The sequence below is a fragment of the Danio rerio genome, chromosome 2, assembly GCF_049306965.1.
Source record: "Danio rerio strain Tuebingen ecotype United States chromosome 2, GRCz12tu, whole genome shotgun sequence".
Lineage (NCBI taxonomy): Eukaryota > Metazoa > Chordata > Actinopteri > Cypriniformes > Danionidae > Danio > Danio rerio.
This window is the reverse complement of record NC_133177.1, coordinates 54,168,567-54,194,979: the sequence shown is the minus strand read 5'-3', so window position 1 is coordinate 54,194,979 and position 26,413 is coordinate 54,168,567. Positions and strand designations below refer to the sequence as shown.

Genomic DNA, 26,413 nt, shown 5'->3' with positions numbered 1-26,413 from the left:
ATATATATTTCAGCATTCATTGCTTTTTTCCGATTTCTTCCTTTTTTTTTCTTCACCACAGTGAAATGAACCGCCAACTTATATATATATATATATATATATATATATATATATATATATATATATATATATATATATATATATATATATATATAATTTTCTTCAGCTTAGTCCCTTTATACATCAGGGGTCACCACAGTGGAATGAATCCCCAACTTATCCATATATATTTTTACACAGCGGATGCCATTCCAGCTGCAACTGAGTACCCAGTGTGGAAAACACCCACACACCCTAAACAATTCAGTTTATTCAATTCACACACAGCCACGCGTTTGGACTGTGGGGGGGAAACCAGAGCACCCGAAGGAAATCCACAAACAACACAGGGAGGACATGCAGACTCCATACAGAAATGCCAACTGACCCAGCCAGGACCCGAACCAGTGAGCCAGGACCCGCCGTGAGGCCACAGTGCTAACCACAGAGCCACTGTGCCACCACAACTACTTTTATGATATAAATAAACAATACCAAAGTATATGTATGTGTGTGTATATAAAAATATTTATTCAACAGTTCTGTCTGGTTCTCGAATCTGATTGGCTGATAGCCGTGATATATTTAAGTAATATCTGCACACATACAGCCTCTTTACCCTTTGTGTATTACTCCACCCACATACAGCCAGCAAAAAGTAGACACTACAGAAGTTTAAAAGATGCTTGCTCAGCTTAACTGTCAGCTTATGATTTGAATGGCTGTATAATGGCACTGCCAATAGTGCCAATATATACAGCTATATCGCACTGCTACGAGTGTGATATTGCTCATATATATATACATATACATATATATATATATATATATATATATATATATATATATATATATATATATATATATATATATATATATATATATATATATATATATATCCATGATCACTAATTTGCTCTCTAGCACTTTATATTGTTTGTATTATTGCTTGCCAATACTAAACAACATTAATAAATAAAGCATTCTTTACTGTTTCTCAAAACTTGACACAATTTCAATCAGCAAAATCTATCTGAAGACGATTTTTAAGGTCTCCGAGGCTGAAATCTATAAACCAATAATCAATTCTATTATTATTCATAATGTCACTTTCCAACACTCAATTTTAAGTAAATAAACCATCTTTGACCATTAGTCAACATTACTGAACCCTCATCAACAGTTTTCATTGCCTTTTTTTTAACCCTCCTTTGTTTTGTAAATGTATCATTTCTAAAAATCTAAGAACAAAATAAGATTAATATTCATCATCACTAATACTATCCTCTAACACTGAACACACTCTAAAAATGTTGAATTACTTATTTAACCCAATGGTTGAGTTAAAAATATTTGGTGCTTTGTTGGGTTATTTTTAACCTTTATTGGGTTATTTATTACATATATTCATATATTGTAACATATACACTTGTAATCATGTTTATCTATCCCTGTACATATATTCATATATTGTAACATATACACTTGTAATCATGTTTATCTATCACTGTACATATATTCATATATTGTAACATATACACTTGTAATCATGTTTATCTATCTGCACACTACTGATTATTAATAGCAACCTGCACATATATTCATATATTGTAAATCTGTTCATAGCTTATCCAACCTGTATATAATGTTCATAGTACATCCATCTGTAAATATCACCATAGTTTTCTATAACTGCACTTTATAACTTATTCCTGTATCCTGCACTTGCTGCTATTGCACTGCTGGTTAGACCTAAACTGCATTTTGTTGTACTTGTACATGTGTAATGACAATAAAGTTGAATCTAATCTAATCTAATCTATTAATAACTTAACCAGTTGGGTTAAAAGTTTTGAATTTCAACAGTCAACTAAATTAACTGACACAGAACAGCTATATTAATATGCGGACGTAATGTACATTTCATACATAGTGGCAATTCATAAACAGCAATAAAAGAAACAAGTATAAAAAAATATAGACAAATAGCATAAAAAAAGGTGAAAATGTATTAAAACAGGTTTTAATAGAACGAAAACGAAGAGAAAGACACAATAATGCGATCTGTCGGACACAGCACAATACTCATTCAGTAATGGCACAGCTATACAGATGCGTTTTCAGTCTTGATTTCAACCCTCTCAGGCTCAAATTAAGTTTTAGAAACAGGAAAAATCTGATATTTGGGGAAAATTATCATATGGGGTAGTACAATAGAATCCTGACTTTTTTTAGAGAGAGACCTTCACATGCAAGGCACTCTGGGATGTTGCAGATTTGCAACATTGGCCCAGTGTGGTAATTAGACACTGACGACTGAATATGATATGAACAATAACTTTTTATAAACAACTTTTCAAACGATGTAACAAATTGCTTTTCAGTGGCAGAACAACAACGAAAACAATATGGGATCCAAATCCAATATCTCAAATCCTCATTGAGTAGGTCACGTTTCCAGCTCACTTTGTCATGTGGTAATGTCTTTTGTAGATATTTTTTTTTGTCTTTTGTGATTGTTTGTTGCTAATGGACAACCAAGTCCTGCAGTGGTACTTCTGAGTTAAAAAAAAAAAATCATAAAATATGTATCTGAAGTAATAAGGTAGTTAATTTTGAACTGTTGCAAATCAGCAACGCCTGCCTTGAGAGGGTTAATGTACCAAATGTTGGAGCACATCTGATAATTTCTAAAAGCTGATTCCAGCAGCAGATGGCATATAGCTGAGGGCCGATTCACCCTGCTTTGACTGAACTCCTGGAATTTCTAGTTTATATGATCCTAAAGATCTGAGTGATCTCTTAGATTTGTAGGTCCTAGGCCATTTGGTGATTTAAAGACAAGTAATAATACATTCAAATCTATTCTGAATGTAGCTGGGAGCCATAAAGACCTGAGGACAGGTGTGATGTGCTCTGATTTCCGGGCTCTGGTCAGAATCCTGGCTGCAGCATTCTGAATTAGCTGCAACTGTCTGACTGTCTTTTTGGGAAGGCCAGTGAGGAGGCCGGTACAGTAATCCACCCTGCTGCTGATAAAAGCATGAACAAGTTTCACTAAGTCTTCACTGAAAACAAAACATCTAATTCTTGCAATGTTTTGAGATGGTAGTATGTGGATTTAGTTACTGCTTTGAAATGACTATTGAAGCTCAGATCTGACTCCAGAGTCACACCAAGATTCTTGACCTTATTTTTTGCTGTTTGACCCTTAGATCCAAGGTACGCATTCACCATGAGAACCTCATCTCTGTTCCCAAACGCAATGACTTCAGTTTCCTCTTTGTTTGACTTAAGAAAGTTTCGCACATCCAGTTGTTAATTTCATCAATGCATTGGCAGAGGGTGTCAATAGGGCTGTAGTCATTAGGCAGTAAGGCTAAGTAGATCTGAGTGTCATCAGCATAGCTGTGGTAGGAGATTTGGTTCTTCCTCATTATTCAGCTCAGCAGGAGCATATAAAGGCTGAACTGAAGATGTGCCAGAATTGAGCCTTGTGGGACTCCACAAGTGTCCACATCGACCCATGGTCACCTATACTGACATAGCCAATCTATATTAAACGGATAAAAACGTAAGTGTCTGGAACTTAAAATGTAGTGGAAATAAAGCATTTAAAACTGCATATTATTTATTTTACACAGCTGTAATTATGAAATTAATAGTAGCAGTAATAATCGCGATAGTAATTAAAATTTTAATCAAAATAACCTAATGCATTTGGTTAAATAAACCCATAGTTGGGAAGGTGTTATAATAACCAATAGTTGGGTTATATGTTGGGGTATTTTTAACCCGACTATATTAACTGAGCATTATTTACATCAGCGAGTCATTGTTCATTAACCAGTTAAACTCTTCTGCTATTTTAGGATTTCCGCCTGGATTTTGCCTACCCAAATTTAAAAGCTTCCTAAATCCACATGCAGAAGTGTAAATGCAAAGATTTGGTATCATTTTAAAGAAAAACCTTTGTATTTTGATAAAACACTATTGAAAGTGTTTAAAATAACTATATGTTGTCTGTGTTATAATAAACACCTAAAAAAAGAGGCACTTTTTGTATTTTTGTTTTATAAACTCTAATTTGAAAGTGTAGCTTTTAAATTCTGTGTGGTCTAGAGTGCTGTAATTAATTGTGGTGGTTCCTGCCCATGTCTGTAATCATAGAAAAAAAATAAATGTCTCTACCATAATCTACTGTATGCAAAAGTTATTTTATTCCAACTGATGAGAGGTGCTATACAAGCCACAGGGACCGATCATTGTTTTCATATTTCACTATTCTTTTGTTTGAGTAAACATAATTCACTGTGTTTGGACCACATCAGACATATAAAAGGATTACTTATGCACATCACCTCAAAAACAGAGGAGAAATGGCCCTGAAGCGCACAGCATAAGGTAAGAGATGACAGCTGTCTGTGCTATCTGGGGCTGCTTAGTGATCATAAATGTATTGTTTTCACTTCTGCGCAATAGAAACATCGCAATTCATTTGACAACTGTTTGATATGTGAATATAATTCAGTAAAATGAATGCTAGAACCGTATGAGCACTGGCAAGAGCTTTCATTTGAGCTATAACTTGTACATGTGTCATATGAAAAATATGAAAATGAACCAATGTTCAAAAACCAGCTCGGGTATCCAAAATACTGTGTATTTAAGTGTAAATAACTTTTGTACAGTGGTATAAAAATCAAAGTGATGCATATAAGCATAAAATATAGATGCTTTCAAACAAAACCACTTACGGGGGTCTGGTGCAACGCTAGCCCTGTAAATCTTAAAGCGAAAGTCAATGACGCCACAGACCCGGTACTGGGTCCGCAGAGTTTAACTGGTTAATATTTCACCAACAATGAGCATTTTCCAATGAACACTTCCTTTTTAACCAATCTACATTTTATTTTCTACTTTGCAACATGGTTCAATTCAATTCATCTTTATTTCTCTATAGCGCTTTTACAATGTAGATTGTGCCAAACTGTGTCTGTCCAGTTTTCAGAGTAGAAGTTCAGTGTGGTTTAACCATTTGAGTTAAAAAAAAAAACTAATCTATATGAGTACTGTGAACTTACTCCATTGAAGCTGAAGCAATGAGGTATTTAATTAACTCAATGGGCCCTATCATACACCTAGTGCAATGTGACGCAAGGCGCAACGCAATTGTTGTTTGCTAGTTTCAGCTTGGCGCAAGAGTCATTTTGACGTGTTGCGCCTCGCTGTTTAAATAGCAGATGCATTTGCGCTCATATGTGAAAAAAAGGAAGGCATGTTGAAGCGCATTGCTGGTGCGTTGCTATTTTGAGAAACTATTATAGATTTTTCAATAGACCAGAACAAAGCCAGTCTATTGCACACTGCTTAATACACACAAGATGTAGAGCAATACGCAAATATCTTTACATATGGAAAAGAGTTAAAACATTAAGGATATATATATATATATATACATATATATATATATATATATATATATATATATATATATATATATATATATATATATATATATATATATATATAGATAGATAGATAGGATATAATAAGGATATATATAGGATATAAATATAAAGGATTAAAATATTACAAACATATTATTTTCTAGCCTACATAAATATAAAAACCACACTTTCATGCCTTCTTCATCTCGGGAGGCTTTTTTTTTTTTATTATTAATGACAATTTGCTTTTGTATAATGTTATTATTATTAGCAGTATTATTTATTATATCCATATTTATATTTGTTTTATTAAAAACAAGCTTAGACTTGTCCACACGTCAGATTTTGGACCATATGGAACACAAGTGTATTCGGATGTAACTGAATTTAGAAATAGTTTGGAAACAAATCTTTGCCTTAACAAATAAAAATAAATTATTTATAGGCTAATTGATGTCTGTGCAAACAAGGTTTCCCTATCCACGAGAGCAAAAGTGAAAGTAAATTATGAGATGCCTTATCTCTCATTCTCACGCTGCAGATGCTCAGTTAAACCGTTTTCTTGCTAGTGAAACGCTCAGTTTTTCCACTTACAAAGTTGTCATGTAAATAGCAAATGAGCTATGGCGCGACGCAACTGGCTCTTAAAGGGAATGGGAGATGAGACTCTGATTGGTTTGTTCTTAAAACACACCTATAACTCATTAAGAGAATAAGCTCAACCCTTTAAAACCATGCGCCACGGCGCAAATCGGATTTTTCCGTCCTTATATTAGCAAAAGTGGATTCTGACACGCCCTGAATGCGTTTGCGCCCTGCGCTTTAGACTTTATGTATGGATTGTCAAAATAGAGCCCAATACCTTTAACACTGAGTTCAAAACTCTTTTCAAATGAGTAGAAATACCTTTCAGTAAACTTTGAGTTAACTACACCTTTTTCATTTGATAAAGTTGACTGTTGGGGTTTACAGTGTAATATTCAGCTTAAAGTGACATTTAAAGACTTAACTAGGTTAATTAGGCAAGTTAGGATTATTAGTCAAGTCAATAGAATAATAAAATATAGCTTAAAGGGGCTAATAATATTGACTTTAAATGTTTTTAAAAAACTGCTTTTATTTTAGCCGAAATAAAAAAAAACAATAAGAATTTTTATTTTATAGGAAATACATAGAAAAATTCCTTGCTCTCTTAAACTTTATTTGGAAAAAAGGACAAACTTAACATCTTTGGCTAATATGATTGCTTTTTGTTCTGTGCTCTCCGTATTTAAAGTGACTTTAGATTATTCTCTTGTAATCAGCAAAATAACAATAAAGCCAAATGGTTTCTCTGTGGCCGCATGACCCGTGCAACGATACACGATGCTGGAAATGACAGTGCATTCTGAGCTCACGGCGGGACGTTCAGCCCTCCTGCCCTGCGTCCTGCTGGGATCTGCTCTCCATCATTTATACTGTCTGAGATGAGGTGAAGGGGGGCAATGAACTCGCCAAAGCCGGAGCATATCTGCAGAGAATCTAAAGGTGAACATATGCACACACAAACACTGCTGACCAAGAGGCTGTAAACAAGATTTAAAACTCTTAAATAAAACTTAAAATGTTTTTTAAATTCTACGGCGAATAGAACATTTCAATTACATTTTAAAGTGAATGAGAAAATATGTGTGTATATTTATAAATAACCATTCTTCAATAAAAATACAGCTTTAATCCTGAGTTGTGATTTTATTATTAAAATAAATTCATATATATATATATATATATATATATATATATATATATATATATATATATATATATATATATGTATACACACACACACACACACACACACACACACACACACACATATATATATATATATACATACATACATTATACATACATACATACATACATACATACATACATACATACATACATACATACATACATACAGTTGAAGTCATAATTATTAGACCCCATTTATATTTTCCCCAATTTCTGTTTAGCAGAGAGATTTTTTTCAGCACATTTCTAAACATAATAGTTTTAATAACTAATTTCTACTAACTGATTTATTTTATCTTTGCCATGATGACAGTAAATTATATTTGACTAGATATTTTTCAAGACACTTCTATACAGCTTAAAGTGACATTTAAATGCTTAATAGGTTAATTAAGTTAATTAGGCAGGTTAGGGTAATTAGGCAAGTCATTGTATAATGATGGTTTGTTTTGTAGACTATCGAAAAAATATATAGCTGAAAGAGGCTAATAATTTTGACCTTAAAATGGTGTTTAAAAAATTGAAAACTGCTTTTATTCTAGCCTAAATAAAACAAATAATGATTTGAATGTTTTTTTTTCTTCTTCTTTTTTAAATATTTCCCAAATGAAGTTTAACAGAGCAAGGAAATTTTCACAGTATGTCTGATAATATTTTTTCTTCTGGAGAAAGTCTTATTTCTTTTATTTCGGCTAGAATAAAAGCAGTTTTAATTTTTTTTAAAAACATTTTAAGGTCAAAATTATTAGCCCCTTTAAGCTTTTTTTTTTTGATAGTCTACAGAACAAACCATTGTTATACAATAACTTGCCTAATTACCCTAACCTGCCTAGTAAATCTAATTAACCTAATTAAGCCTTTAAATGTCACTTTAAGCTGGATAGAAGTGTCTTGAAAAAATATCTAGTCCAATATTACTTATTGTTATCATGGCGAAAATAAATCAGTTATTAGAAATGAGTTATTAAAACTATTATGTCTAGAAATGTGTTGAACAAATCTGCTCTCCTTAAAACAGGGGGGTTAATAATTCTCACTTCAACTGATATATATAATAGATTAATTCATTATTTATCTGAGGTTGCCACAGCAGAATGAACTGCCAACTATTCTGGCAATAGTTTTACACAGCGGATGCCCTTCTAGCCGCAACCAAGCACTGAGAAAATATAGAAAAATTGTCATAAATATGGTGTAAACTATTTATGTACTCTATAACTTCAAATTATATACGGCTTACTATGTATGGTATCAAAGTAATAATTGTGATTTTTTTAACTGAAATGTTCATTCCTTTATTCATTTTCTTTTTTCTTTTCTTAATTTTTAAATTTTCTTTTCTCCATTTTTTACATTTTCTAATTTTCTTAGTCCCTTTATTAATCTGGGGTCACCACAGTGAAATGAACCGCCAACTTATCCAGCATATGTTTTACACAGTGGATGCCGATCCAGCTGCAACCCACCACTGGGAAACACCCACACACCCACACCCACACAATGGATAATTTAGCTTACCCAATTCACCTGTAGCGCATGTCTTTGGACTGTGGGGGAAACCAGAGCACCTGGAGGAAACCCATGCAAACACAGGGAGAACATGCAAACTCCATACAGAAATGCCAACTGACCCAGCCGAGGCTCAAACCAGCGACCTTCTTGCTGTGAGGTGTATGTGCTATCCACTGTGCCGCCGTGACCCCCTAAACTGAAATGTTTAGAATAATAATTATTAGTATTTTATATTATTATTATGATTATTCATTAATTTTCATTTGGCTTAGTCCCTTTATTCATGAGGGTTCGCCACAGCGGAATGAACCGCCAACTTATCCCGCATATGTTTGATGCAGCGGATGCCCTTCCAGGCACAACCCAGTACTGGGTAACACCCATACACACTCACATTCACACACACACACACTACATGCCAATACAGGGAGAACATGCAAACTCCACACAGAAATGCCAATTAACCCAACCGGGACTCAAACCAGCAACCTACTTGCTGGCGACAGTGCAAACCACTGAGCCACTTTGCCACTCAACCTAAACCTCAAGGTTTGTAACGCAATGCTTAGCACATTGAGCTAGTTGAACAGGCATTATTATGATTATTATTATTAATTCAAAATCTCAAATTGAATCACTTCAATCATCAAATCACCACTTTAGTAAATGTGTTTAAAATCTTCTCATCTAACAAATACAGAAAAATTAATTCTGGCCTAATGCTCCTAGTGTTAGTTTTATATCCCGATGTGCTCAACAGAAGGGAAAACCAAAATCAATGCATGCTTTACCTTTACCTTTTACCTTTAGTCATTTAGCAGACGCTTTTATCCAAAGCGACTTACAAATGAGGACAAGGAAGCAATTTACACAACTATAAGAGCAACAATGAATAAGTGCTGTAGGCAAGTTTCAGGTCTGTAAAGTCTAAGAAGGAAAGCATTAATAATTTTTTTTTGAGTACAGTTAGTGGTATATCCAGAGAGGCAATTGCAGATTAGGAAGTGGAGTTAGTCGGCAGCGGCCTTTGATGGATTTACGCGCTGAACAAAACGCTCAAAATCAGGACGTCACACCGCAATATCTGGTTCAACAAACCCTGAGCTCATCAGCATCAAACGCAAGCCTTCAATTTAACATTCACATGCATTCAGAATAATGAGAGCGCTTTTTCTTCACCATGTCTAATTTGCCTGTATTGTTCTCTGAGCTAATGATCCGCGTCCTCCAGCAGGGCAGATGCCTCAGACTCATTCGGGCCCCGAGCGCCACTTAAATATGGTGATTCAGTGGTGATGCAAAACACACAGACACTTGAAGACTGTGGCACCATGAAGAACACCAACACCATCATCAACGTCCACTCAATAAAATCCCCATGAACCGGAAGCTGTGATCTTTTTTTATTCGTTGTATTGTGACGCAGTTCCTAAAGAAACGGAATATTAAATGAGAAAACAGTCAGCATGGCTTGCTTTTTTTTCTTCTGTGAGCTGATTGGATGTAGTAAAGAAGCCATTTCATTCAGAAAGAAAAAGGCTTTCGGGAGAGTTATTACAACCTAACAGACACCTCCTTCTCCTCACCATTTCTGTTTCTTGTCAAAACTGACAGTTAGAGGGGCGTGGTTAAGTATGTTAGCCACACCCAACACCTCAGAGAGACAAAAGTCCCTTTAAGGAAAGTCATTTCACTCGGCAGCCATCTTAGAAACGCCCTTTGGGCAGTATGCTCAGACATTCAGCTTGAATCGGTAAACATCAAATTCTCCAAAATTGTTTGCCAACTTTACAATTAAATTTCACATTAGGAATCGAAATTAAAATTAAACAACAACTGTCTCTTTAGTTTCATTTCTAAACATTCAAATCACACAAAATCTGCAAAAACTCACGTCTGGTCTGACCGCCTCCTTCGGAGATTCACCAGTCTACACTCACCGGCCACTTTATTAGGTACACCTTACTAGTACTGGACCCCATTTTTCCTTCAGAACTGCCTTATTCCTTCATGGCATAAGTACTGGAAAATCCCTCAAAGATGTTGGTCCATATTTACATGATAGCGTAACAAAGTTGCTGCAGATTTGTCAGCTGGACATCCATGATGCGAATCTCCTGTTCCACCACATCCCAAAGGTGCTCTATTGGATTGAGAGCGGGTGACTGTGGAGGCCATTTGAGTACAGTGAACTCATCATGTTCAAGAAACCAGCCTGAGATGATTCACGCTTTATGACATGGTGCATTATCCTGCTGGAAGTAGCCATCAGAAGATGGGCACACTGTGGTCATAAAGGGATGGACATGATCAGCAACAATACTCAGGTAGGCTGTGGTGTTGACACGATGCTCAATTTGTACTAGTGGGCCCCAAAGTGTGCCAAGAAAATATCCCCCACACCATTACACCACCACCAGCAGCCTGAACTGTTAATACCAGGCAGGATGGACCAATGCTTTCATTTTGTTGATGCCAAATTCTGACCCTATCTGAATGTTAAAGTAGAAATCAAGACTCATCAGACCAGGCAACATCTCTTCTATTGTCAAATTTTGGTGAGCCTGTGCCAATTGTAGCCTCAGTTTCCTATTCTTACCTGACAGGAGTGGCACCCGGTGTGGCACCCCATCCGCCTCAAGGTTGGACGTGTTGTGTGTTCAGAGATGCTCTTCTGCAGACCTCAGTTGAAACGAGTGGTTATTTGAGTAACAGTTGCCTTTCTATTAGCTGGAACCAGTCTGGCCATTCTCCTCTGACCTCTGGCATCAACAGAAGGCATTTGCGCTCACTGGATATTTTCTCTTTTTTGGATCATTCTCTGTAAACCCTAGATAGGGTTGTGCGTGAAAATAACAGCAGATCAGCATTTTCTGAAATACTCAGAGCAGCCCGTCTGGCACCAACAACTCTGCCACGTTCAAAGTCACCTAAATTACCTTTCTTCCCCATTCTAATGCTCCGTTTGAACTGCAGCAGATCATCTTGACCAAGTCTACATGCCTAAAAGCATTAAGTTGCTGTTATCTGATTGGCTGATTATAAATTTGCGCAAACAAGCAAATAGACAAGTGTACCTAATAAAGCGGCCGGTGAGTGTATAGTGATTGATGATTGGCTCCGGTACTAGAAGGCAGGGCTTTATTCGCCATATTGAATGGGACACTTCTCCCCATTTAAAACTATACATGTCTTGTGTATTCTATAGTGTTTGGAGAGACATAATTTGAGAATTCAACTGAAAACCAAGTGAATTTTGTAGCAGAATTAGATTTTCTAAAATTTCTAGAAGGGCAAACAATTTTCTTATTGTCATGCACAAATTCTTGTTCACCACAGATCTAGCAGATAGCATGATCGCTTCACAAGAAGGTCTCTGGTTCGAGCCTCGGCTGGGTCAGTTGGCGTTTCTCTGTAGAGTTTGCATGTTCTCCCCGGGTTCGTGTGGGTTTTCTCCATGTGCTCCGGTTTCCGCCACAAGTCCAAACACATGCAGTACAGATGAATTGGGTAAACTAAATTGTCCATAGTGTATGTGTGTGAATGAGTGCGTATGGATGTTACCCAGTGATGGTTTGCAGCTGGAAGGGCATCCGCTGCGTAAAACATATGCTAGATAAGTTGGTGGTTCAATCCACTGTGGCCAGCCAGGATTAATAAAGGGATTAAGCCGAAAAGAAAATAAATGAATGAAAGAAATCAATGTAATGTCTGTATTTTTATTTGAAGAAGCTACCACTCTCTACGGTAACCATTTCAGCTCGCGTTTTCCAGCAATCTAAAAGCGCATGCTTATTACCTGATATTACCTGGTTACAGTGGAAAACGGTCTCTCAAAGAAGCATTTTTTTTTTGGTAAAAACTATGTTTGTAATGTCAGTAATGCAATTACACTGACTTTAGTAACTGTAATCAAATGACACAAATTTAAAATGCAATTCATTACATTACTGCGTCATTAGAATACACTAGCGCATTACTATGGTTTATGTTACCAACTCTGCCTCTAAGGAACCTAAAATGGATATCTACTGTATGGCATCCCTACTTGCCTCAGAAGGAGCTTCCTGTGTAGACGTCGAGAGTTTGGAACGGATCCTGAAACACATCATCGCAAAGCCTCCCTCGTGCCCTGTGCAGTTCAGGCTCACAGCAATTTGTCTGTTTCATTTTGTTTGATTTGTCTCTGACGGGCTGTGTGGTAGTGCGAGTCGACTGATGTGTGGAAGTATAGCTGTGAGAAAAGCTTTTCTGCTGTAATTACGGCGTGCCTGGAATGAGTGACACTCACAGGCCGATGACTGACTCGTGTCATTGTGTTTTCTGTGCTTTAAAGAGCAAATCGCTTCATGTCACAATAGTGTCAGTAGGGGTGTGTGATTCATTTTTATGTGAGAGAACAATGGAGAGAGACTTTTTATGGAGAGAGAGAGTCGTAATGAAAGAAACGTAATGGTTTAAATTGAAATCGTACAAAATATCTGCACTACCTGACAAAAGTCTGTCATCGATCCCAGTTGGAAGAGCAACATATAATAACTTGACTTCTAGTTGATCATTTGGAAAAGTGGCTATTTTTCTGAGGAATCATCTGTTGAGCTGCATCCCAATCATCACAAATACTGCACAAGACCTACTGGAACCTGTATGGACCCAAGATTCTCACAGAAATCAGTCAAGTTTGATAAAGAAAAAAGTCATGGTTTGAGGTTACATTCAGTATGGGGAGTGTGAGAGATCTGCAGAGTGGATGGCAACATCAAAAGCCTGAGGTATCAAGACATTTGTGCTGCCCATTACATTACAAACCACAGGAGGGGGCAAATTCTTCAGCAGGATAGCGCTTCTTATACTTCAGTCTCCACATCAAAGTTCCTGAAAGCAAAGAAGATCAAGGTGCTCCGGCATTGGCCAGCCAAGTCATCAGACATGAACATTATTAAGCATGTCTGGGGTAAAACGAAGGAGGCGGCATTAAAGATGAATCCAAAGAATCTTGATGAACTCTGGGAGTCCTGCATTAACGCTTTCTTTGCCATTCCAGATAACTTTATTAATCAGTTATTTGAGTCATTGCAGAGATGTATGGATGCAGTCCTCGAAGCTCATGGGAGTCATACACAATATTCATTCTTTTTCCACTACATCATGATGACTATATATTCTGTACTGTACATTATTTCTGTTGAGTGACAAGACTTTTGTTTGCGCAAAGTCAGACCTTACTGTCTTAAATAAATAATTAAAAATCAAGGCATGATCATATTTTATTTTGCTAAAATAAGCGTATTCTAGAGGCCTTTGCCTTTCATATAAGCTGATAAGCTGATGCCAAATTATTAACTAGAAGTCAAGTTATTATTATTAGTTGTTATATAGCCAAGTTTTTTCACAGAAATGACAAAGGCTTCTCCCAAAAGATAAAATGATGACTATGTCATCATTGTGGTACAATATATTTCTCAGCTTTTATTTACATTTGAATAAAAATTCTCTTAAAAACACACATTTTTAACTGATTTTATATTTTAACCCAGCAGGCAAAGACATTAGTATTAGGTTAGATTTAGTTCATGACCAGAATTCAATGTCTAGCCAGCGTCTAAGGACAACTTTATTTTGACGTCCAATAATGACATCAAATTACATTGATATTTGGTTGATTTTAAGTTGTGTTGGAAAGTGACCAAAGTCCAATGTCTGATAGACGTCATAGTGGTAACATCCACACAACGTCAAGGTGTAACATGATTAGACGTTGATATTCAGTTGATTTTAGGTTGGAAATTGATGTCGGCCAGACATTGGGTTATGACGTCAACAAAATCCAACGTCCCCTCGACGTCAGGGTACAACATCTATATGACGTCCTGTGCCCGCAGGGAACGATTTACTTTTTTAATATTTCATATAAATTTGATAAGTTTAATCATTCATGAACCATTCAAAACATGATTTAATAATAAGAACTCTAATATTTAATAATATTATTTTAATATTATTGAAAAAATAATCTTTTCTATACTTTTTAATATTGTATATTCAGATATGTTTTTCAAAAACAACAGTGCAGGGTTGATAGAAAACAAATTAATACATTTAAAAAGGCTTAATCATTAATAAAAATCTGTATTTAATTATACAAAAAATGTACTCACCCTGGCTGCACGGTGGCACAGTGGGTAGCACATTCGCCTCACAGCAAGAAGGCCACTGGTTCGAGCCTCGGCTGGGTCAGTTAGCATTTCTTTGTCAAAACGTGCTTTAGGTGGACTGCGTTAGCTAAATTGTCCATAGTGATATGTGTTTGAATGAGTGTGTATGCATGTTTCCAAGTGATGGCTTGCAGCTGGAAGGGCAACTGCTGCATAAAACATATGCTGGATAAGTTGGCGATTCATTCCACTGTGGCGGCCCCTGATTAATAAAGGGACTAAGCCGAAAAGAAAATAAATGAATAAATGTACTCACCTTCATGTCCTTCCAAACGAAGGTAAGTTTTGCTTTCCTGTGGGAAACAAAAGACAAAAAATGTGCAAATTATCTCAGTGTTACGACGAGAGCCACTGGTCTCCAACATGAATCAGCTCATCAAATGCTTTTATTTAGCAAAGCCTTTCCAACAAAACCTCTATCATTAAGAGACATTTTCACCAAGCAATCAATTTGTGACCAATAAAATCCAGTCCCAGATTTGTCTCTCATTGATTGTCTTTCTTCAGCCGGAAATGTCACATTGCTTAAAATAAATGGCGAAGACATTTCTATCATTTCCTCAGAACATTACGTGCACATGTTCGGCCTTTTCACGAAGAAAATACTTGTAAGATGTTTTGTGTGGGAAGAGTATTGTAATTAAGAGTTTTCAATGGCATCCAGCTGAGATGATTACCAGACTCTGAAAGCCTTCTCCATATAATTCCATACAGCGAAATTCACACAGTCTGAACGATTTCTCTACAAAACCTCTGAAATGCAACGGTCCACAGATATTGTATACCTCAAAAAACACCAGCCATGCAAAACAGCTGTTCTCATGCGAACAACTATTTACAAAAGAAGCCAAAAGAGTAAAGCAGCTGGTGGTGAAGTCCCATGATGCCGCGGTATGGCGGAGCTCCACATCGATGTCTCAGTGAGGATAATCATGGTCAGATTTCCAGCTTACCGTCTGGATATGAGTTTTAGTCACATACGACTTCGGGTTCATGTTTATCAAAAGTCTGAATTCATATGGGAGTAATTGAGTCCATTCTCATAACAAATACGAAATTCCACATTATTAACCTCTTGAAGGACTCCACTGGAGGAGGCTAATGCTTCCAAATGAGTCTTGAGCAAGTACATTTGACCAAAGTGGACATGAGGCTATGGCCCAATCCCAATTCTATTTTATTGACTGTATTCTACAGCGCACTTGTTTTTGTGCCTGTTTTAGAACTTTCAATTCAGTTGCCAATGGGAGAAAAGACTAGAAATAATACAGTATATGGCAGAAAATGGTCAAACTACTTTTCCTACAAACAAGTATGTTCATGACTATACTTAAAAAGTTGAATAATATAATAAAAAAAATGTGTTTGCAAGTTCCTTAGAGTTAAACAATTGAGTTTTACCATTTTTTTTTTCCAATTCCGATTTCTTGGCCTGGCTGGAGCACTTTTAGCTTAGCTTAGCATAGATCATTGAATCGGATTAGACCAAAGACTATTTAATACACAAGACATGTCACCTGTATAGTTTTAAATAGAGAAAAGTGTACCAGTAATGCCGAGTTCAGACTGCGTGATTTTAGCCCCGATTTTGGTTCGCCGACAGGTTTTGAGAAATCGCCGACAAATGCCTGAAATCACAAGCAAATCGCTGCTCGTGCACGTGAGTGACAATCACACAGTATGAACTTTCAAAGACGCGATCTGAGAGAATCACCGATGAGTCGCCGATGCCTGCGAGATATTTGGCATGCTAAATATCTGGAGCTGTCGGCGATTCAAATCATGCCGTGTGAATTGAGTTTTGACTGAAAATAACATCAGCCATCGCCTACAGCCAATGACAGAGCAGCATTCACTTGTGTGTGCGTGTGTGTATACCTGCTGCAGGCCAGCGGGAGGCTGGGGGAGAAGTTAAAAGCGCTCTTTTTCGGTTTATTTGGACCCACGAAATGGAGGAAAAACTAGTGGAGGTTTGACAGGACTCAGGTATTATCAACGTTGAGGAGAAATGGCTAATTCCCTTCAAACCCAGGTGAGCAAACATGTACATGTTCTACCCCATTAAAGGCTTCTTTCTCATTATGTAGTTAATAACAAAATATATACTACGTGTTTTTGGTTGTGATACGTAGTTTGGACGAAGTTGTCGGCGATTCTTCCTATAAAGTCATGCAATGTGAAAGTCCCTGTCGCCGATCCATCTCGCAGTGTAAACAAAGCAGCAACAAAACGCTAGCCCAGATAGTCATGCAGTGTGAAAACATCTGTGACATGACTACTTTGAAAATCATGCAGTCTGAACTCGGCATTAGTGGGGTGAATAAAGCCCCGCCTTCTAGTACAGGAGCCAATCATCAATTGCTATAGACTGACGATTCTCTGGGGGAGGGGCTCGAATCATTGAATCAGATTAGACAATTAGTTTGGGAGTAATTGGTCCATTTTCATAACAAATATGAGATTCCACATTATTAACCTCTTGAAGGACTCTACTAGAGGAGGCTAATGATTCCAAATGAGTCTTGAACAAATACACTTGACCAAAGTGGACATGAGGCTATGGCCCGATCCCAATTCTATTTTAATGACCTTATTCTGCAACGCACTTGTTTTTGTGCTTGTTTTAGAACTTTCCATTCAGTTGCCAATGGGAGAAATGACAAAATAATACAGTATATGGCAGAAGATGGTCAAACAACTTGCCCTACAGACAAGTATGTTCATGACTATACTTAGAAAGTTGAATAATATAATAAGAAAATATGTTTGCAAGTCCCTTAGGGTTAAACTATTGAGTTTTACCATTTTTTATACATTCAGCCAATCTCTGGGTCTGGCGAGAACACTTTTAGCTTAGCTTAGCATAGATCATTGAATCGGATTAGACCACACACTATATAATGCACAAGACATGTCACTCATATAGTTTTGAATGGGGAAAAGTGTACGTTTAAGATTTGTTTCAGTTGTTGTGTATGGTTTGAGGACTTGTTTCCAGCTGTTTGTGTAAAGTTGTAGGACATTTAAACTTGCTTTCAGTTGTGTATAATACTAGAAGTTGTTTAGCCACTGTTTCCTTGGTTACTATAAGAGCTTGTGAAGCGAACGCAGACGCGGTTTCGCGTCGTCCGCCTCAGTTTCGGCCCTTGTTTTGACTCTCGAGGCGTGTCCAGCTGAATTCAATCAGCTAGTGCTTTGGGGTTATATAAACAACTAGTTCACCGCGGCAGCGGTCGCGGCAGCCTCGTGTGAAGACCGCCTCGTGTGAAGCTAATTCACCTGTACCGCATGTCTTTGGACTGTGGGGGAAACCAAAGCACCCAGAGGAAACCCACGGCAACGCAGGGAGAACATGCAAACTCCACACAGAAACGCCAACTGAGCCGAGGCTCGAACCAGCGACCTTCTTGCTGTGAGGCAACAGCAGTACCTACTGTGCAACTGCTTCGCCATCATTGAATCAGATTAGACCATTAGCCAAAAAAAACCTAAAGTCTGAACTCATGTGAGATTTATTGAGTCTATTCTCATTACAAATATGAGATTCCACATTATTAACCTCTTGAAGGACTCCACTGGAAGAAGCTAATGCTTCTAAGGCTGCATTTACGCTGCAGATCTTAATGGTGAATTCCGATTTCGTTACTTTTTTTGATGACCTGCTTACATCATCTTTTAAAAGTGACTTGTATTCAATCTTCTGCATTTACGCAGCACACAGCAAAGGCGCAATGACCAGGAAAATAATGAGCTGAAGCTGACTAACAGCTGATAATTAAAGAGTGCTCTTTTCTCTATTCCTGTATGTAATCTGTTCGCAGCTTTTGACAAGCTGTTTTACTATTGTTTATGACAGAAAGGTTCCCATTTGTCCATCTTCTTTTGATATATTGGATTTTTTTAAACCTTTAGGCATCTTAATGTAATGTCCATGGCGTGATTTATGCACATTAGTTTTCTATTAGTTTATATTGGTTACGTGGCGGACATCGCGCTCTCTCGCTCTTGTTAACGTGCTTAAATACCTGTGCTATATGACAATATAAAAGCTCTTAAGTCCTCATGTACGAGATTTAAGGTTCGCGACTCTGTTGAAGTCTGTTCTGAAATGAAAGTGTCAATCTTGACGTCATTCGCTACGGTTTTTAATGACGCGCAACATTGACAGATGAAAATCCAATTTACCTGCTTACATTGCAGACATGAGAACATCGATCCAATTCATATCGGATAAATTCCCACATATGATCAAGGACTAAATCGTATTTGAGTAAATCGGAATCCATTTGATTTAAGTCACTTGAACAGTGCAGTGTAAATGCAGCCTAAATGAGTCTTGAACAAATACACTTGACCAAAGAGGACATGAGGCTATGGCCCAATCCCAACTCTACAATCTTACATACATAAAGAATAAGGTCAATACCTCTACCCCTTCAACTTCCCCATGGCCCTTGAAACAGAGAGGGGTGTGAAAGGGTAGGGATAGAAATGTCCCCCTAAGAAAAAGGACACCACTACTACACACGCACAGGTTATCATATCGCCACTAGCGCAGGTTGTGAGTTCCACAGATGCATCGATTTCCACTCGTTCATATGGAAGTTGAGTGTAATGCACTGTTTGTTGTTGTTGTTGTTGCTGAAACACGATTGTTGATTCAGCGGTTGCTTAGTAACATAAAAAGCACAGCAAACTGCTATTTACTAAAGTCAATAAAAGTGCAGTTTGTCTTGCGTATGAGCCTCCAGGTGTTGCAAGATGCACGAAACTCTGCTCTGTATTTACAGTGCTCATATTCATGGATGTAACCTATGAAATCAACATTAAAGTTTTGCCAGATGTGCTGTAAAATGCATTTTCAAATCCATATTCTGACCTGTTTTGTCAAGGTATCAGGTAACCCTGCTGTAAAAAACAGCCTAAACCAGCCTAGGAAGATTGGCTGGTTTTAGCTTGTCAACCAGCTTGGTTTTAGAGGGGTTTTGACCATTTCCAGGCTGGTTTCTAGCCATTTCCAGCCTGGTCTTAAGCTGATCAGGCTGAAAAATGACAAACTAAAACCAGCTTGACCAGCCTTTTGTCTGGGCTCCAGCTAAGACCAGGTTGGAAATGGATGGAAACCAGCCTGGAAATGGACAAACCCCCTGTAAAACCAGGCTGGTCGACTAGCTAAAACCAGCCAACCAGCCTAGGCTGGTTTTAGAAGTTTATTTCAGCAGGGAAGGTTATCAGAATTTAAAATATGTTGTGCAATATTTACAACGGTTATTATTATTGTTTATTATTAGTGAAATGTAGCGCTTTTTGAAAAACGTACAGCATCTTTAAAGACCATGACCGTAACACATTAATGTCATTATAAACACAATAAATGAAATCCTTGTTTGTAGTAAAAATCATAATTAATGCCCTATTTTGTACATCTGTGGTTCTCCTTGCTCAATTTTGTCATATCATATTTCTATTCAATGCAATGTCAGCAACATAGGCTATTTTCATGGCAAACATTTCATTAATAAATATACAATAACAAATACAAATCAAATGAATATAAATTAGATAAGATTTTTAACATTAATACACAATAGAAATTTTACATTTTTTCCTGGTGACAGAATGAACTTACTCTCCTTGAGTAAGTTCATCTCCTAAACCCCTTCTGTAGTGATTTAAAGCAGAACAGCTGGGTTTTGCAGCCATGTTGTTGCTGTAGCTTGTGATTCAGAGAAAACTCTCATACCTCTTCATTTGTTGTAATGCTGAAAAATCTCTGTTTGAAGGGCTATATAGCTGGTCCCCTTACCCCTACGTCTCCAAGATTAAGCTAATTGGGAAACTCCTTCCCCTTCATGTGAAGGGGTAAAGGAAAGGGCTAATGCTGCGTTCACACCAGACTCGGAACGCAAGTCAAGCGCGAGTGATTTACATGTTAAGTCAATGGAAACGCGCAAACAGACATCCTGCGGCACGAATGACGCGAATTGCGCTGGGCGAATTGAGCGTTTTGCACGTTTGACGCGCTTAATGAGTGTTTCGCGTGAATCTCTCGAGTTCAAAAATCTGAACTTCAGCGGACATTCGCGCCGCGTTAACCAATCAGAAGCTTGCTCTTGTGGGTGCGTGATTGTGACGTACAACCTGTTGATGGTGTCCCAGGGGAAATCCTCCAGGCGACACCGACAACAAGTCATCAAACTGGGCTTGGCTCAGTCAGAAGCACCGTTGAAAGCCTCTGTGGTCCAGGTTCAGTTTCTGGAGGAGTTTATGAGCTCACAGAGCTGGATGCACCTCTGAAAGCATGTAGTGGACTCAGACACGGTCCTAAACGTATTAACGCTGTTTTTCAGCCTTCATAAAGTACATAAACTCTGTTATTTTCTTCATAAAATCCATGTGAGCCTTTTAGCAACGAAGCTACAGTCACCGGGCAGACAGAAGCCCTGCCCATCACGTGAATCCGCGTCTGTTCTGAAGTTAATTTGACACGCGAATGAAGCGGGGTTTGACGCAAGAATGAAGCGAGTAACCTCAAATGTTCACACGGCAATTTATGCGCGAATAGCGCGATTTGTGAACACAGCATAAGAGTATAGATTTGGTTTTGGGCCTATATCTCTGCAACACTTTTGTATATTTAGACCAAGATTGGTAGAAGTCATGTCAACTATAACCTGATGTTACCTGCAAAGTTTTGGCACAGTGCCATCTAGTGGTCAGGAGAAATGTAAAAATAAATGTTTGGCTTGTAACCGTGGAACGTTTGGTTGTAAGCCAAAAAGTCAGCGGATACCCTTCCAGCTGCAACCCAGTACTGGGAAACATCCATACACACTCATTCACACACATACACTACAGCCAATTTTAGTTTATTCAATTCCCCTATAGCCCATGTGTTTGGACTGTAGGGGAAAACCGGAGCACCCAAAGAAAACCCACGCCAATACGGAGAGAACATGCAAACTCCACACAAAATGTTAACTGACCTATCCGGGACTCGAACCAGCGACCTTCTTGCCGTGAATGGATTTAAAAATGTTAAAACTCCATAGTTTAACTCTCAGGGACTTGTAAAAAAAAAAAAAAAAAAAAAAAGCTTCCAAGAACAAAGGTGAAGTGTTCCTTTAACAGACTCTATATACACATATGCTTTTCATATTCATCCTTACATTGTTTATTACACATCCTCCCCCACATAACATCAGAATTAACGACAATGTTCATTGAAGGTCACATCTTATGGTCACTCTGCACTCCAATAAGTTCCATGATGAGTTTTTCAAGATTATCACTGATTAAAAACATTGTTCATCGCATCATGCCAAAAAAAAAACAGTGTGATGTACAGTGTTACCGGGAAGAGTTTAGAGTCAAGTGGGCGTTTTGCATGTACCCTGTCATTTCCTGAGCATGAGAGAGAAAGACGGAGCGGGAGGCGAGACAGAAAATTGCTCGATTGGAAAATGCATTGCCGATGCGATGCGCAATAAAATCATCCAGTCTGTTTGCTGGTATAAAGCAGCTTGTCAGCGTTCAGACAGAGCAGGTAATAGTGTGTCTATAGAGTGTCAGCAGCAAAATGCATGTCAGCCAGCACAGATTGTCTGCTTAGAGATGTATGCATTATTGATGTACAGTATATCGTGACAGAAAACAGAAAGCTCCTTCCAGGTTATGACCTGATGGCAACCTCGGGGCTTCCTTCCATTTAATATGGCGTTTTCCTGGAGTCATGCTATACTGCATCCATTCAGCTGGAGTAAACCAACAATGTAACAGGTTATTGATGAAGTTTAGTTTAAATAAAGAATGTAAGGGTGCAATAACATAGGGAAAAAGAAAAAATATACCTCAGTTTTTATCTAACGATTCATAATACTACATGGCAAAAGTCTTGTCGCCTATTTAAGTTTTAGGAACAACAAATAATAACAACTTCTAGTTGATCATTTGGTATCAGAAGTGGCTTATATGAAAGGCAAAGACCTCTAGATTACACTTATTTCAGCAAAATAAAATAAGATCACGCCTTGATTTTTAATTATTTAATTAGGACAGTAAGGTCTGACTTTGCTTAGACAAAAGTCTTGTCACTTAACAGAAATAAGGTACAGTATGGACCTTATTCTAAAATGCGGAAGTGCGCCAGTTTTCGCGATTGTTTTAGAACTTCCAATTCAGTCGCCTCTGGGAGAAATGACTAGGAATAATAAACGGCAGAAAACGGTCAAACTACTTGCTCTACAAACAAATGTTTGCCATACTATACAGACTAAGTATAATATAATAAGAAAATATCAGTTTGCAACATCAAGCAGCATATCCAGCAGTTTTTAATGCCCAAAAATAAATGGAAGTAAATCAGACCGGACGTCTCGAGCCAAAAAGATTCAAATGAAAGCGCCCGCTCGTCAGCAAAGAATAAGGTGAATGGAATATAAAGTCATCTGGAATGGCAAAGAAAGCGTTCTTGCAGGACTCCCAGAGTTCATCAAGATTCTTTGGATTCATCTTCAATGCCTCCTTCTCCATCTTACCCCAGACATGTTCAATAATGTTGATCTCTGGTGACTGGGCTGGCCAATCCTAAAACACCCTGACTTTCTTTGCTTTCAGGAACCTTGATGTGGAGGCTGAAGTGTGAGAAGGAGCGCTATCCTGCTGGAGAATTTGCCTTCTCCTGTGGTTTGTAATGTAATGGGCAGCACAAATGTCTGGATACCTCAGGCTGTTGATGTTGCCATCCACTCTGCAGCTCTCTTACACGCCCCTATACTGAATGTAACTCCAAACCATGATTTTTCCTTCACCAAACTTGACTGATTTCTGTGAGAATCTTGGGTCCATGCAGGTTCCAGTAGGTCTTCTGCAGTATTTGTGATGATTGGGATGCAGCTCAACAGATGACTCATGAGAAATAATCTACCTTCTGCCACTTTTCCAAATGATCAACTAGAAGTCAAGTTATTATTTGTTGCTCTCACAACTGGGATCGACGACAAGACTTTTTGTCAGATAGCGTACATGAAATGATATGATAAATAAGGCCAATATAGTGATGATATTTATAGAAATGCTCATATTTTTCATGCAAATATCGATTTAAAGAAGATTTAGGTTGATTATTACTTATTAAAAAGCATTTTTAAGCTAATTTATTGACATATCACTGATTACAAATTAGCAAACCTATAATCCAAATATTTATTTCTAATGATGCTAAAAAAGCTTTCATTTTATGAAAGGTATTACACTGTAGGAACAAATAAATAAAAATGGAAGTAGTCATCTGTATTGCATTTTTCACACATTTGCTACAAATTGGCCAATTAAAATGGATTCTGTGAGTCACTCTAATAGAATGAATAACAGGAAAAAAAAACATGCATTACACAATTCATCTTTATTTCTATAGCGCTTTTACAATGTAGATTGTGTTAAAGCAGCTTCACATAGAAAATATACACACAAATATAAATAATGATCAGAAATGCAAGAAAAAAGAATCATATTATTTCATTAAAGGGCACCTATGATGAAAATCCTCTTTTGTGAGCTGTTTGGACAGAACTGTATGTAGGTATAGTGTGTCCACAGTCATATTGGAGTGAGAGAAACCTAATAAGTTTCTTTTAGAAATTACTGACGGTAAAATAGGATCCAAATCTCAGTGATTTTGAGACCCACCACAACATGATGTAGGAGTGCGGTTTCCCCGCCCACCGAATTGACTGACAGGTGCCATGTCTCCATAGTAACATGTATACACATGTCCACAGAACAATTTTTTGCAAAGAAACTGGAATTAAAACATGTTACATTTCTCTGTGGTCATCTGCTCCTCAGTAAGTAATTTGAACCGTTTTTAAAACAGAGCATGCTTGTAATCAAGACAGCAAAATTAATTCCTAACTGCTATATTCACCACAGCCACATGGTGTCAGGGAATGCGCTTATGTGTGTGTCAGGGCTTAATTTGTGCCGGAACAAGCCGGCACCTCTGAAATCTGATCAGGCGCCTCTTTTTACCGATCATGCAAACCTGCCACACCCCGCTCCTCACTTTCTTCCGCGACTCCCCAACCCTCTTCAACTTCATCCGTCCATGACCCCGCCTCCCCCAACCGCTTGTCACTTTTGTCCATCACACTCCGCCAAACCACACTACATCACCCCACCCCCACTTTTATCCGCCACACTCCCCCCTATACGAAGGTAAATCAGTAGCAAAACTCGAGAGCTTGGAAATCTAAATGTGAAGACTTGTGATAATATTTGTATGTGTAGGTTGAAACGTACACTCACAGCTCTGACGTGAACAGCTGAATCCCTTGATTTGCACACACACACAATAAATCAACACACTTGTGTTTTGAATTCGAAGTTGCAGATTAATAGTTGTGTATTTGTAAAATGCCATTCACAAATACAAAGTGACAGACACACCTGTGCACGGCAAAAGTGATTGCACATTCGCTCTACAACCACAGGTCGGCACTCACAACCTCTCAGATTCATCAGTTTAACAACAAATCTCTCGCGGTCTGACTTTTGCTACACATCTTGCGCGATCTCTGTAGCAGAACTCATAAGTGCACTCGTAGATGCAGAGGAGCCAGGATCGCGGATAGGGCGGGGCCGGTGTAAAGCTGTTTTATTGACCGATGCCTGACCAATGCCAGCAGCCAACGGGACTGAGGTGCGAAAGAATAATTTCTACGATTATTTTATTATTTAGTGTTTATTTCAACCATTTTCTGAAAATAAATTTGTTAAATATCATTGATTCTACGGAAACGTACATACCAGTAAAAGAGCAGCAGAGCCAGTTTATTGGCTAGAGCCAGCCAATGAGATGGGACGTTTTTGTACGTCAGCACACAGGGCAGCTCACGTTGTTGGAGGAATCAAGCAATCAGAGGGTAAGTTATTATTTTTAATAATTATCCATATGTTCAAAACTGTTAGCTAAGTAAAGGACTGTGCTAGGTGGTTCTGTTGTTTGTTTTTTATATAAGAACCCGTTATGAGTTATGTATAGTATAATACACTTTATACTGGTATAGTAGACATAGTATAAAACCCCCCAACACATACCCCCTTTGGCAATTAATTTTCGCCAGCAACACCTCTCCCTCGTCTGGTCACATGCCAGATCCGTTACCCCAATCTGTTCTGGGACCTCGCAATTTACAAATTTAAGCACTATAAGCACTGGTGTGTGTGTACTGCAAACGGCATTTGTTTGTGACTCATCATTTTAGAATAAACTTCACCACAAATACATCAAATAAACTTTGTACTTTTGACACGTGACCTTGATTCAGCTTCACCCGTGTCTGTCTCCGTCACTGACAGCTGTTTATCTGACCTTACGCATGAGAAGCAGACACGCACATGGGAATGGTGGGTGGGGAGAAG

The 26,413-nt window shown here is 37.8% G+C and overlaps 1 protein-coding gene across 5 annotated transcripts in view; it reads right to left on the bottom strand.

The window, feature by feature from the left end:
* Positions 1 to 6,649: 6,649 nt before the first annotated feature.
* fyco1b (FYVE and coiled-coil domain autophagy adaptor 1b) overlaps positions 6,650 to 26,413 on the bottom strand; it is a 210,961-nt gene continuing 191,197 nt past the window's right edge. For 2 of the 5 annotated variants that reach the window (XM_073930634.1, XM_073930631.1), the window contains exon 24: positions 22,155 to 22,746. The gene's annotated coding sequence lies outside the window, so the exon portion shown is untranslated. Of the gene's footprint in view, positions 7,011 to 15,248; positions 15,286 to 22,154; positions 22,747 to 26,413 lie in introns of those variants that run through there. The other 3 variants (XM_073930645.1, XM_073930642.1, XM_073930627.1) reach the window with 3 other exon arrangements.